The sequence below is a fragment of the Adiantum capillus-veneris genome, chromosome 26 (assembly GCF_014529385.1).
Source record: "Adiantum capillus-veneris isolate H3 chromosome 26, ASM1452938v2, whole genome shotgun sequence".
NCBI lineage: Eukaryota > Viridiplantae > Streptophyta > Polypodiopsida > Polypodiales > Pteridaceae > Adiantum > Adiantum capillus-veneris.
Window position 1 is genome coordinate 79,003,113 of NC_140956.1, and position 13,895 is coordinate 79,017,007.

The window sequence follows — 13,895 nt, forward strand, 5'->3', positions numbered from 1 at the left end:
GATTTGTATTGAATGATGAGAAATTATACTTACTACACAATCCAAGTGCATTTACAATCTTAAAAAAATTGAAGATAATCACCTACATATAACTTTAAACAATAAATAAAGTTTAAGGTAATCATGACTCATCTCTAATATCGATCATCTCCACAGCTATGATTATTGTGAGTTCAAGAGCGTATCCACGGCTCTGATACCACTGCTACAAATGGAGAACGCGGTGGCCCTGCAAAACAGAGAAAACAACATATTGCAAGCCCATAAATTGATAAAGCTGAATACCTGACAACCATCCTTGCACATATCCCACGCCATACACAACATAGAGAGACATCGAGCGAGAGAGATAAGAAGAGCACGTGCAGATGTGCCTCTTAGAGCGGAGTGCCACACCGACACGGCAAGAGAGAGAGAAGAATAGACACAAGCGCTGGGTGCAATCTCCCCCCGTGTAAGAGTGACCATTTTCCTCTTGCACGTATTTGATTTATAGATTTATTAAATGGTCAAAGTGATTACAAACTGGCCGGCCGGTCATAAATGGCCAAAACTCATAAAGAGCACTTGAATAATAAAATGTACAATATATGTATACTTCCATTCGCCTAGGCCTAGCTTGGTCTAGTCTTTTCCACCTTTCAACTGCAATAATAAATAAAAATATCAATTCCATTACAACACTTCCTCCATGGACCTTTGGATTTGAGTCTTGGGAATCTACTGAGTTGGTTCTGTTTTCTTTTGGACCAAGGGGACAATGATGTCTTCTTCCTCTTTAGTAGATTGATATTCTGAAGGGATGTCCTGCTTTTACCTTTGATCTCTTTGCTTAGATCAAAGTCTGACTCCGTGACCTCACTATCTGGTGTCTTGGCACTGGAGCTCTATCCTCTTGTTCTTCTCTTGGTGAGTGTTGTGGATCAGCTACCCACTGACTTCACTGTATGCTTTTCCTTGTGTAATAAATTTAACTGGGATTCAGTCTTTGGTAGCTCATCTATTATGCCCAGTGCTTGTTAAGCTATTTGAGTTAGCATTGGACTTGCATTCATATATGTTTTGTTTCAGTCACTACCCTTTAAATTTGCCTCAATCAGGTTCTCTAATATGTAGTTCCCTGGTCTCATCTGATGATTCTCCTTTCCGCCAAGCCCATTGCCATTTATACTTCAATATGGAGGTTTGGCTCGGTGTACCTCGGTAGCTTTTGGACTTTGAGGTGTTGCGAGATAAGTTGGAGGGGCATTTCTAGCTCTTAGTAAATGAGATCCTTATAAGTCAAGTTATGCCCCTGTTGCTTGATGAAGGCCTTATCATTGTTTATTGCCTTTGTTTTGTGGAGTAAATTGTGATTGGCCAATTTGTAGGTGGAGAGTCTGATTGATCAATTCATCTGTGATTCTGACTTTTAGAGTAGCTTCATCCTTATCTATTAAGGTAGCTTTGTCATTATACAATATTGAGCTCATCAACTCATGGGCTCATGGGTATTCAGTGCCGCAAGGCAATAGTCGGGGAAGAATCCATCCAAGTACTGCCATCTTGCACCTTCCAATACTTCTCTTTGTTGGTACATGGTCTAGAACTCTTTGGGAAGATGGTGTTCTTCACCTTGGTCCCATCATCAGCGTGGAACTTTCCAATAAAAACATTTGCGTGTCTTTGCCAGCTCCTCATCGATGACATGAGCCTTTTCATTAAAAGAGATATCCACAATCACATATGGGGTTGCTTCACATTCCTTCTAAGCCTTTCACTGAGGCATCGTGCTACCAAAAAAATCAATTGATTAGGCGTGGAAACTTGTTGAGATATTGTGAGATAAATCAAATTTGACCATAAAAAATAAAATGAGCATAACTTGATCAAAATAATTTCAAATTTGATTAAACTTCACTAGTGTAATGAGGACAACTATGGGCACTAGGTCAATGAGTTGCAGATCAATTCTGGGTCAGAGGTACATGGATCATGATCCATGTTAGAACACTTTTTGAAGATCTTCTTGCACCATATAATTTGGTATGTTATGGGGATGCTATGGTTCAAAACTTTTATGATTTGGATCACTGGTTTGGGATTGAAGCCAAAACATAGAAATTTTTTGTAGACTTAGAGAATTTTGGGATCTTTGCAAGGGTTTTGATATCCAAATGACTTGAAACTTTAGGGTTACGCTTTACTTGCATTTGGGAGCTATTGGCTAGGTTTTGGTCTGGAGATGTGGAAAAGGATTGCGATCCATGTTTGGTCACGTATGGGGATGAAATTTTGGGGACATGTCCCTATAGCCTATCCTAGCACACTGGTGGAATCTTTTCAAATTTGGATTTGTTTTTCCTAAGTTTACCCAATTTATCATCCTATGGATCAATGTTTTTTTACTTTTCCAGATTGGTTTTCTAGGGCCAAGTTGGATTGACAGTATGTTGAATTTTGTTGATATGATATTTTCAGGCATAGCCAAAAATTGTTTGAAGCACGTAAACACTTTGGACTTTGCTTTAAGCGGATACACGCATGCATGCCTGGAGTAATCATCAATGAAAGTCACAAAGTAAAGGTAATTGAGCTAGGATGGAGTTTTCATGGGCCCACAAACATCACTATGCACAAGCTGCAACCTGCATGTGGCCCAAAATACAGCCTTCACAAACATGTTTGACAGGTACTTCAAGAGGCAGCAAAGAAGCAACCATATCAGATTTCTGCAAATGTAGCAAACTAGAAAAATTTAGATGCCCAAAATGTGCATGCCAAAGTTTTGCATATGAAACAGCCTTTGAATCTACAATAGCTTTTGCAAAATCTTTCCCACACTTGTCATATAAAGTGAGCTTATACAACCACGACGTAAAATGCATTAGGAAAAAAATGGACTCTCCATGGGCCTTGTAAGAATCCCTAATTTAAAGGAAGCCTGCCAAGATTAAGGGGGACAAAGGCTTTGAATGGGGCTATTTTGGTAGGGTCTCCTCCACTTTTGACCCCTAAAAAGGTAGGGGGAAGGGGGGGGGGGGGGGGGTAACCATTTAAAAAGTAGGGAAGGGGGGGGTAAACCATTTGAAAAGTAGGGAGGTAGGGGGTCTTCTCTCTCTACCTTTTTGGCCAACTTGTAAGTGGCCTCTTAACTCTCCCATGCCACCTAAGCAAATCCGTGGGTCAAAGAGGTTAAAAAAATGACTTTTTTCAAAAACTTTCAAAAAAACTCTATTCCCCCCTAAAAAGTACCCCCAACATATACACATAATAAAAAAAAGTTTTTTAAGTTAAATTACTCAAAATTCAACATTTTTTGACTCCCTCCAAATTTTTAGAAAATCCCCCCCAAAACTGAAAACTCTCTCTCCTAATCTAAGGTCCTCTCCTACACCCATCCCCCTTGCACCTGCACCTGCTGCTGCACCTACGCACCCATCTCTCCATCCTTCAAGCTCCATCTCTCCATCCTACAAGATCTATCTCTCCATCTCTCCATCCTACAATGCCTCTTGACGACATGACCAATGTCCCAGCAAGCTCTTCACGCGGTAGGTCTCCAGATCTTTTCCTACGCCTACCTCAAGAGTATGTTCCGACAAAGAAAACATGCTTGGGTACATTACCTTCAGCCAACGAACGCCGCGCTCAAGGGGAGAAGAACGTGGATCTCTGGACAGACGGATGATTGTATCCAAAGGATCCTTCTCTCAATGTTCATCCGTCTTTTACAAACATTCCATCACTGTTGCAATACGTTGGAAATGGAGAGCAAGGTTTGTTGGGCTACTGCAAGAGACTCAACAAACACGAGATTGCGCGGTCCGAGATCTACTTGCCTCATTGGCAGTTGCTCAATGGGAGTTTCCACAATCTTCAAGCTCAGATGCAAACAGCTACTAGTGTGCTTAAGGAGGCAAAGAGCACCATCACAACCAAGGAAAATGTAATTAAAAAGCTTGAGGATACTCTTTCACACATGAAGAGTACTGCCATGGGAGGTAGGGTGAGGAAAAGAGAGTTGTCCGAAATTCAGACTCTTGCACCACGTGGAGGTGCAAGAAAACGAAGGGTGATAGCTATGAGGTAACATGTTCTATCCCTCATGTTGTTTAAATTTAATACGGCTCATCATTGTTGTTTTGGGCAATAGGAACTTCATCCAAGAAACGTGCGGCGGCGAGAATGCGTCAGCTAGGGCTACTTTACTTCGTTCTTGTTTCAACAAAGAGGATTTTATTGGGATGCTTGATGCTCCAGAGGCAAAACACTTGAAAGACGCAATCACTAAGAGAGTTCTTAGAGATTTTTCTAATATTGTCACTGATCTAGATGTTCAGGATATTTGTGATGCTGTTGGGATTAGTACCAAGGGATATCAAGCAATACATCAAGTGTTAAAAGATGCATTAAGAAGTCGAGGAGTCACGGAAAACCTATTCCCACTTCCTCACAAGATTGCCAAGAAGGTGTCAAATGAAGATGTTGTTCACCGATTAGGGGACTACTTGTATATTGAAGACACGATGCCTCTTCAGCCGCTCCGTAGAAAATCACAAGGAAGGAAGGGCCGCAGGAAGGGAAGCGGTGCTGTTTCTAACAGTGTGTTGCGGACTGAAGGGTTTGTTTACACCAAATTCAACAATATCTTTGTGGACTTGATACGATTGCAGCAGTCCATGGCTGTTTTCTACAATTTGAGTGATGCAGGTTAGTTTAGAGTTTCCTACATGCTCTATGATGTGTCATAACATGCATTCTGAGGCTTTATGTTGTTGGCAGTTCTTGAAGGCAAGCTTGTGTTCGTGTTGAAGTTGGATGAGTGTGTAATTGTTAAAGGGAGAAAGTTGGAGAGAATGAGCATCACGCTTATGAATGAAGCCCTAGCTTATGCCAAGTAATCTTGCAGTTCGAGTGAAGCGACAAAGCCCTCTTTTAGTGTGCAATCAGAGAAGGATATATGGTGGCTTGGTGCAATTGAAGTTCCGAAAGAGACACATGAAGTCCTTGCATGGATTTTCAGTAGATGGGTCACAGAGGTCATTAAAGCTCAAATAAACGGTGAGAAGCTCATGGTTCCAGGACGTGGGGAGTTTGATGTTGAATGGCATTTAGGTGGTGATCTAAAGACCATAAAGTGCATGCTTGGATGCAAACAAGGTGCAAATTCTTTACTTCCCTGTCCATTCTGTACGAAAGGGCACAAGACAAGTCGAGCAACTCAAGTGGAAGGTCAGGACGATGATAATGATGACCATATAAATAGGGAGTGGAAAAGTTCGGTTCTTTCATGTGATATGCTGCAAGTGCCCAATAGGGATAGCAAAGATCCTGGGTGGAACCCCATAATTCCCTTCTCCCTCAACAATGTTCACTTTTGCACATTGCATGCGTTTATGCGAATATTTGATAGGATCTTAAAGCATCACATTGATTATGCTTTCACAATGAAGCCCCTTCAACGGTCAAAAGACTCCTTGCAGGGGGTGGAGACGCTCCTTAATGAGATTGGATGTCACCGATCAAGGGTGAACATTGTAGCAGAGACTTGTAGGGAGAAGACATATGAGGTGGCGCAGAAGGTTTCCATGAATGGAGCCAAAGCACGTCGATTTTTCAAGAAGATGTCAAAGTCTCCAATGCAGGTATCCAAGGCAAGTGTCGATCTAGCAAGTGAGAAGCGGTGGGAGTTGTGGAAAGATTGGTGTTCATGCACGACGGACAAAGATCCCAATGTGGAGGTTGCTAACCAACACAAGCTAGTATGGTCATCCTTTCAAAAGGTTGTGCAATTGATGAATCTTTCAAGCACCACCGTTGAGCAGCGAGAGGAGTTTAAGAAGGTGCTTTATGAATTCACAAAGGCCGCTAAGGACGGATGGTCTGAAAGCAAGATTACACACTACATGGTTTGTTTTAACGGACTTAATACATATGCAATGTTTGAAAATGTACCTTTTCTATTCGCTTATCTCCTTTTTGGTTGTTTTAGCACATTCTCTATGCGCATGGTGCATACTTCATGGACCGCTATGGTTCGCTTGATATATGGAGTACACAAGGCATGGAGAAGTCCCACTATCGAGAAAAAGGAGTCTACTCGGCATGGTGGTGGTAGTTCACACTCCAACTACCTCCTGAGATGTTTAATTGGTTTTTTAGGCACACCTTTGGGAGAACTCGTACTATTGAGAAAGCAAGAGAATCGATGTTAGCAAAGCAGTTACGCAACGCTTCCCGTATTGCAGCATCCGAGAAGTGGAAACGCTCGAGCGTCCCTCGGCCACGAAGCTTGGCGTGCAACTAAATATCGAAAAGGCAGCGTTTGGGCGTCGCGTCAGCCGTTCGCATGATCCTTGTTTAGTTGTTCAATTCAATTGCTTTAGTTGAGTTTCACTCAATTGGCCGCATAGTGTGAAAGGGCCCAAATCTCAAAAAAACCTATTTAAAGGTTGAAGGGGCTCATTTTGTCATCTTCCCTACTAGGTGCAACCATGGCACGAACAAAACAAACAGCTAGGATTGCATATCGAGAGGGGCCGGATGGCCAACGACTCAAAGGTACAGCAACAGAAGCTGGAACTTCACAAGCTCAAGGTGAAGTCCACATAGAAGAAGCTGGAGCTTCAAATCAGCATGGCCAGTCCTCTACAGCAGCAAAAGAGAGACGGAAGCATCGTCTTGTTGTCTATTCATCGGACTCCAACGATTCTGATGGCAATAGGGAGGATGAGAGCGACCAGGGCAAAGAAACAAACAGCCAAAAGCAGCCGTCAGAAGGCTTTGAAGAGACACAAACGGATGAAGATGCCCCATGGGTTGGCGTCCAAATACAAACTTATCAGGCTCACATGTCTATTGGGGGTAAGACACTTCCTAAAGGGAGTGGACCTACACCATCACATCTAGTCGATAGTGAAGAGCACGAATCAGATGGAGAGTGGGTGGAATCCGATTATAAGGTGTTGGAAGTGCCTGTGCAGAAAAAAAAGAGAAAGAGAATTTTCTACAAGAAGAGGAAGCAAGATGCCCCGACTCGTGCCAAAAATGCACCTCCACGTCGACCTCAGAAGGTACGAAAGCGCAGCCGTGCTTTTGCGGAGATTTGACACTATCAAAAGAGCACCGAGCTCTTGATTCGGAGGGCCCCTTTTGCAAGGCTATGCAGGGAGGTTTTGCAATTGTACAACACACATTTTCGGATGGGCGTCGTGGCCATAGAGGCAGTCCAAGAGGCAGCAAAGCAATATTTAACTGGCATATTCGAGGATTCTAACCTCTGTGCCATCCATGCAAAGCGTGTAACCATTATGCCCAAGGATATGAAGCTTGCTCGCCGTTTGCGCCATGAGGAGTAGCTTGTAATTAGGCATCAACCTTTTTGTATTTACGGAACTCCAAGATTGGGAAGAATTTGAATACAAGCGTCTTTTGGTTCAATATCCCACTCTGTGCATTGTATTGGGAAGAATTTGAATATAAGCGTCTTTTATTGTATACCCCAGTGCGCAATGTATTGTTTTAATTCTGCACCATGCAATGTAGCAGTGGTTCAAGTTTTGTCTACCTTCTATTGTATGTATGTAGCCATTAGCTTGTTATTGTGAAAAATTGCCTACATTTAGCACCTTGGCTAAGTGGGGCAGGCACTTCCTGATGTATCCATGCTATGTGACTCACTATTGCATGGCAAAAACATCTACAAAGTGTTCAAAATGGCTTGGAATGCCCCCAAGTTGGCTGCCACAAGGGCGTGCATTTGGGGCATCCAGAGGCCTATGGATGGACATAATGCACGCCCTTGTGGCAGCCTCTCCTAGTGCTTTGCTCACACTCTCCAGTGGTTTCCAGACAATTTTGACAAGCAATAAGTATGTTTTGTTTGCTTCAATGCTTCAATTAGCATAGATGCTGCTGGAATTCATCCCTCCTTAGTCCATGTCAGTCCTAAACTCCAGAAAGGGCTTATATATTGCCACAAAGTTTACTCTTGTGGTTTGCTAATACAACTTTAGGTATCTGGGGCAAGATGGGCTTAAGGTTACCTGGGTATCCATGTCTTCCTGTTTTGCAGCTGGGTATTATTGTCTTCTCACTCTGTTTTGTAACTGGATATGCTCCTATTCTCCAAGAAGGATTTAGATATCATCCACAGTTTTGTGGTTTGTTGATACATCTTTAGGTATCTGGGGCAAGATGGGCTTTAGGTTACCTGGGTATCCATGTGTTTCTCTTTTGCAACTGGGTATTAATGCCTTGAAACTCTGTTTTGTACTTGGGTATGCTCTTAGATGTGTCCAAATTCATCTGCCACAAGGGCGCGCATTTGCACACTTCATCTGCTGATGGAAAGCCCTAATGCGCGCCCTTGTGGCAGCATTGTTTAGGCACTTCCAAGCCCTTTACTAGGCACATACATAACTTTGGAAGCCTAGAAATAACAAAGTATACATTTTTAAAATTTTAATGCCTACCAAACCCTTTAGTAGTCATAGCAAAAATTATGGTGCTTCTCATACACAATGGAAGCCCAACATATAAGAAATTCAAAACCTTGCAAGAAAGAGAGTCATAGACAGCAAAAAGTAGTTTCATTAAAGAAATCAATGCTTTACATGATATCCGGCTTTTGCTTTAGGATCTTTCTAATTACAATTTTCTGGCGCTTGGCCTTTTGGGGTGGCTCCCTGTTAAGTAAAGTGGTTGTGATTTCTTGGGTGTCATTAACCCCTACAGCTTGGTTCATGCCGACATGGGCAATAAGGCGCCCGCGAAAGTTTACACCGAAAGTGGATATTGCAAAATCTTTCTTTACAAGCACTACAAGGTTGGCCGTTTGGGCAAGTGTTGTTAAACACAACGCCTTGGAGAGTGAACGGAGAGCAAAATGTTGTAGAGAACATTGGGAGAGTAGTTGGCATGGACAAACACCACGACACCAGTGGGAAGTGTGCCGAGGTAGTGAGAAAGTGCCGCTTGAGGTCCGAACGGCGTCCTCCTCCCCCCTGACCGTTGCGCCCAGGCGTCAACCTCCAGAACATCCTGCAGAACATAGGTTTTCTGAGATATGGCACAGAATTATGATATAACATTAACAAAATCATTTGTAACAATCAAATGTAAGTGAGCATCTATACCTCTTGTCTACGATCCTCCTCATCGGCATCCGGGTGCAAGTAAAGATCCACGCTTGACTTTCCCTTTGGATCAAGCAAAACAGGTGTTGCAGCAGGTGGTGGTGAATCCACTCTTGCGCGTTTAGCCAAACACATGGCTTGCACGGCCACAAACTCCTCCTCAGAGACCTTGGCCTGCTCGGCTGCTGCCACCTCGGCTTGTGCGATCGCCACTGTGTCCGCCAAAGTATTCCCCATGGGCAGTAGGAGATCATCGTCATCATGGGAGGTGGTGGTATCAAGCTCAAACTTTCCATGGGCATCGAGGATGGCGAAACACTCATCCATGCGAAGCTCAAAGGATTTCTCCACATCGTGCATAAACACAAACTCCTCCCCACCCACCACAATGGAGGTGAAGCGGGTAATCTCTACCTCAGGGATGGCATCCCGAGTGGTGGTTTCTTCTGGCGGTCCCGAGGATGAACCGACTGATGGAGAGGCCTCCAAGAGGCCTTGAATCCCTACAGGGTAGGTCAAGGCAAGCGTCCTCTCCTCTGCAGATGAGTCAATGGCCGCGGGCTTGGGGTCCTTCACATCAGCCAATATCCCGCCGATCTGCAAGTGAGGTAGCACTACGTCAGGGCCCGCTGGGCACTCGTGAAGGAGGAAGATCATTATGGCCTGAACAGAGAAAAAAGTGTTTCCGATCCTTCCCTTACGCATTGCTCGCACATCATCAGCTTTAAGCCGCACATATTGTCCGGCCGGTTGTGCTATGGTGGCAAAGCGTGCAAGCCGCTGATGAAATGGCCTGTCCCCTTGGTAGATGTGGTGGAGAAGGCCTTCAGGGACCCATTTCCCTGGTCGGTTTGGTAACTCAACAATGAATCTCCCCATGCACGTGGAAATGTATGAAGTAATGTGCTCAAGAGATTGAGAGTGGAGGGTCAAGGTGGTTTCCAAATCGGGTTGGGTTGTGAAAAATGCTTGAAGCTCAGGGCGATTTGCATGCCCAACCTCAGTAAGGAATGCATCTAAAGCACTAGTAGCAGCCATGTCTTCTCTTTGCGTGATTGGGTATGCTAGGTCTCTCTGCAATGCTGGGATGAAAATGGTGAAATGAGGAGGTGGTCCTCCTTATATAGACATATTCTATCTCGAAAAAAATAAAAAATATGGATTAAAAAAATAAATTTACACCACCTTAAAACTCAAGTACAAAATCAAGTACAACACCTTAAAACTTTTCAAAATCTTTAATAAAATATCCAATATATAAACGATTAAAGTTACAAGCCAATTCACTTAGACAAGATGATTTCGTTTGTAGCCCAATCTTTGTAAACAAGCATAGTGGCCTCCATCCGCCTTCCAATCTATACAACCAAAAATGGGCAATCAAAATACAAAAACCCACAAAAAATAAGAAAAGGTAGCTAAGGAAGCACAAAGCAGACCTTGCGTTGTTCTAGTTTGAAACTTGCATTACCGACATCCTCGAATCCCATTATGACAAAGTGTTCCCGAAGATTGGCAAGAGTCCAGTGCGGATTCACTGCAACCACCTCCACCTCGTTATTGGGCATGCGGACACGAATTTCAAAGGATTGAATCTCTTCGGCTGTCAGCTGCAAGGGTATCCATTTGCCACGTTTGTGCATCCACCTCTCATAGCTAAACCGTGCATACAAGGTGTACCCTGCTTTCAAATACCGAAGGCAAAGCTGTGTGGGGGACACATTGCACTTATAACGGTCACCATCATGCAAACCGTCAACATAGCCCCAATTGACACCTAGAATGGTGTCCATTGCATCTATGTCAACTTCTTTGCAAACAAACATTGTTGGTGTTTCTACAATCGGTAGAGAGCGGAATGCATGCACAAACAAATGAATGGGACAATGCCAACTGAGACCCACCGATCTGGTTTCCTTACCAAACTTTAGGGACCCTTGGAAATCTTGCAGCACCTTGCACTTGAAAGAAAGCAAAGCCCAATGGTCTGGAGTTGGCCATTCTGCACTCTGCAATGAGGGTGTCTCCACGGCTTCTAACCTACCATAACTTTGGCTTGACTTCGGCACCACGTACTTGTGGGAGTACATGAATATTCGCTGCTCAGTAAGTTTTTTTGATGAAACATTAGGAAACATAAGCTCCCCAATGTGAGCATGCACAACCATGAACGTGCCTGAGAGGCACTCAAGCGACTGCTCCTCAACTAAGCTGGATGGAAAAACATCTTTACAAATGTCCTTAGTTAAACATAATGATCACATAAACGTAAACATGACATATGCATGGGATAGCTAAACCATGAAAACTTACAATGAGGTGCAAATTGAGTAGAAGCTCTCTTGAGGTGGAGCTCAGCTGCACTGTAGACGTGTTGCACGATGGACACCATTCCGGACTTTGTTTCTTTGAATGTCAATAGTCGGCGCTTCCAATGACGTTCCAATACGCCTCGACACCGTACGCGATGAGGTCCAGCACGTGACGGTTGCATGTAGATCCATGCACCCTTCTTGAACACTTGTGGGATCCATACCCCCTCTGAGTCTTTTGTGTTGTGCAACACAATCTCTTCTATCTCTGGTTTGGGCCGTCTATGCGTGGACATGCTTGGGAAGTTGGGCTTAGGAAGGGATTTGAAAGAGTTGAGTACTGTGGAGAGAGAATGAGGAGCTGAGGGGAGGGTGAGGTGAGGTGCCTATGGTGGCTATGGTGGCTTTGACAGTGGAGATAGAGAAAGAGAGGAGTGAGAGGTAGAGAGCTAGAGAGGATAGTGGAGCTATGGGCTATGGAGTGTGGGACTGTAGAGGGTTGATGGAGGTGTGAGAGAAGGGGGAGCTATGGAGAGAGAGGAAGAGAGTGGTGGAAAGCTTTTGGCTATGGTTGCCTTGACTGTAGAGAGAGAATGGGAGGAGGGAGAAGAGGGAGAGTCTGGGAGAGAAAAGTAATGAGGGAGAGAGAGAAAAGTGGATTTTGGGGAGAAAAATTGACTTTTTAAAGTTAGTTTATGTTTTGGGGCAGTTTTGGAGGCAAATGGGTCAACTTTGGAACTTTTGAAAAATTTTCAATTTTTTGGGTTTTTAAGCATGCGCGTTTTTTTTTGGGGGCTCCCTCCTTCTTTTATGACACCTCTCTCCTCCTATTTACCCCCCCCCCCCCCCCCCCTAGCCTACCTCCCTCCTCTCTCTAAGAACCAAACATTGAAGAGGGAGACAATTAGGCTGCACCCCTACCATTCTTCCCCCTCTATGTGATATCCCAAGAGCCTTCTCATTGGTTCTCCCTTAAGCCTTCAGTAATCAAAAAGGCCCAAGGAGAGTCCATATTTTTCCTAATGGCCAGATGAAACAATTTCATCACCAAAATTGAGATCAGGTATTGTACATCTTTCATCCACAAATTTGATTACAAGACTAAGCCTAGCAAGTGCAAATATAGACAAAGGTTCTTCTTGATCCCAGGTATATACAAGGCATCTACAAGTGTGAAACAAATGCTATTTGCAGCAGTAAGCACAATCTTTCCATCTCCTTGAACCGGATAAGAGGCATTGTTGGCACAAGTGACTGGATTCCCATGAGGGAAAGACTCAAGAGAGGTAAACAAATCATGATGTGAGGTAATGTGCTTTGTAGCACCACTATCAAAGTACCACACATGAGCATCTACAACAACTGACAAACATGCATCATGGACAAAGGGATCATAAGTGCACTCTACACTAAAAGCCCATTCTGCATCAATATCAACATCACAGTCTCCTTTCATAGAATACTCAACAATAGCTGCATTTGTAGTGGAACCAACCTCTTCTTCTTAGCCTCTTTGGACTTCAACTTAGGACACTGATTGATCAAGTGATTGTTAGCTTTAAAATAATGGCAACACATCTTCTTTTTGCCCTTTTCACCGAACTTCCTGGACGAATTGCCTCTAGCAAAAGCATTAGGAAGAGGTGATTTACCACTCGTAGAAGAACAATGAGAAGTGGCTACATTGATGTTACCACCTTTTCTTTGAGCAACAATAAAGGCCTATTCCACTGCACGTTGTTTAGTCCCATTTCTTTTGGAAAGTGACACTTGCAATAACAATGTGCATAATGCATCAACCTTGAAAACTTGTGGATTTCCTTGGGTCATAAGTCTCCAAGTACTAGAGAAAGTATAGTTAGAATCTGGCAAATCATCAAGATCAGTTTGCACAAGGGAACTGCCAGAAATGACTTCGCCTACAAAAATAAGTTGCTCATTGATATCCTTGACACCAACAAGGAAAGTGTCCATATTATCTTTCTCATGCATAATCTTTGACTCCAGCTCTTTACACAACAATGCAATTTTCACCTCATTGTGACTTGCATAAAGACCAGCCATAATATCCCACGTTTCTTCTGCAGATTTTGCTAAACAAATATGAGGAGTAATAGTGCCTTCACAAACAATGCCATCAAATCATGAGCTTGTGCATCTTTTACATCCCAATGATCTTGCTCAGTGTAGGCAAAACAACTATGGCAGCATGAATCCTGCCACCAAAACCTGCAACATCCTCAACATTGCATATATCCTCGGAACTAGGACGTACATCAATGCCCTGCACAATGTTCCGAACGCCCTTTGACACAAGGACAACCAACAGGGTAATTGTTCCTATACAATGTATCCTCAGCAACAAACATCTTGAGCACATCTATGTTGTTGTCGGCCATGGAGAATGCCTGCACCTGATGTGAAATTGCCGAAAAAGAGGAGAAATGAAGCGAGAACAATACAT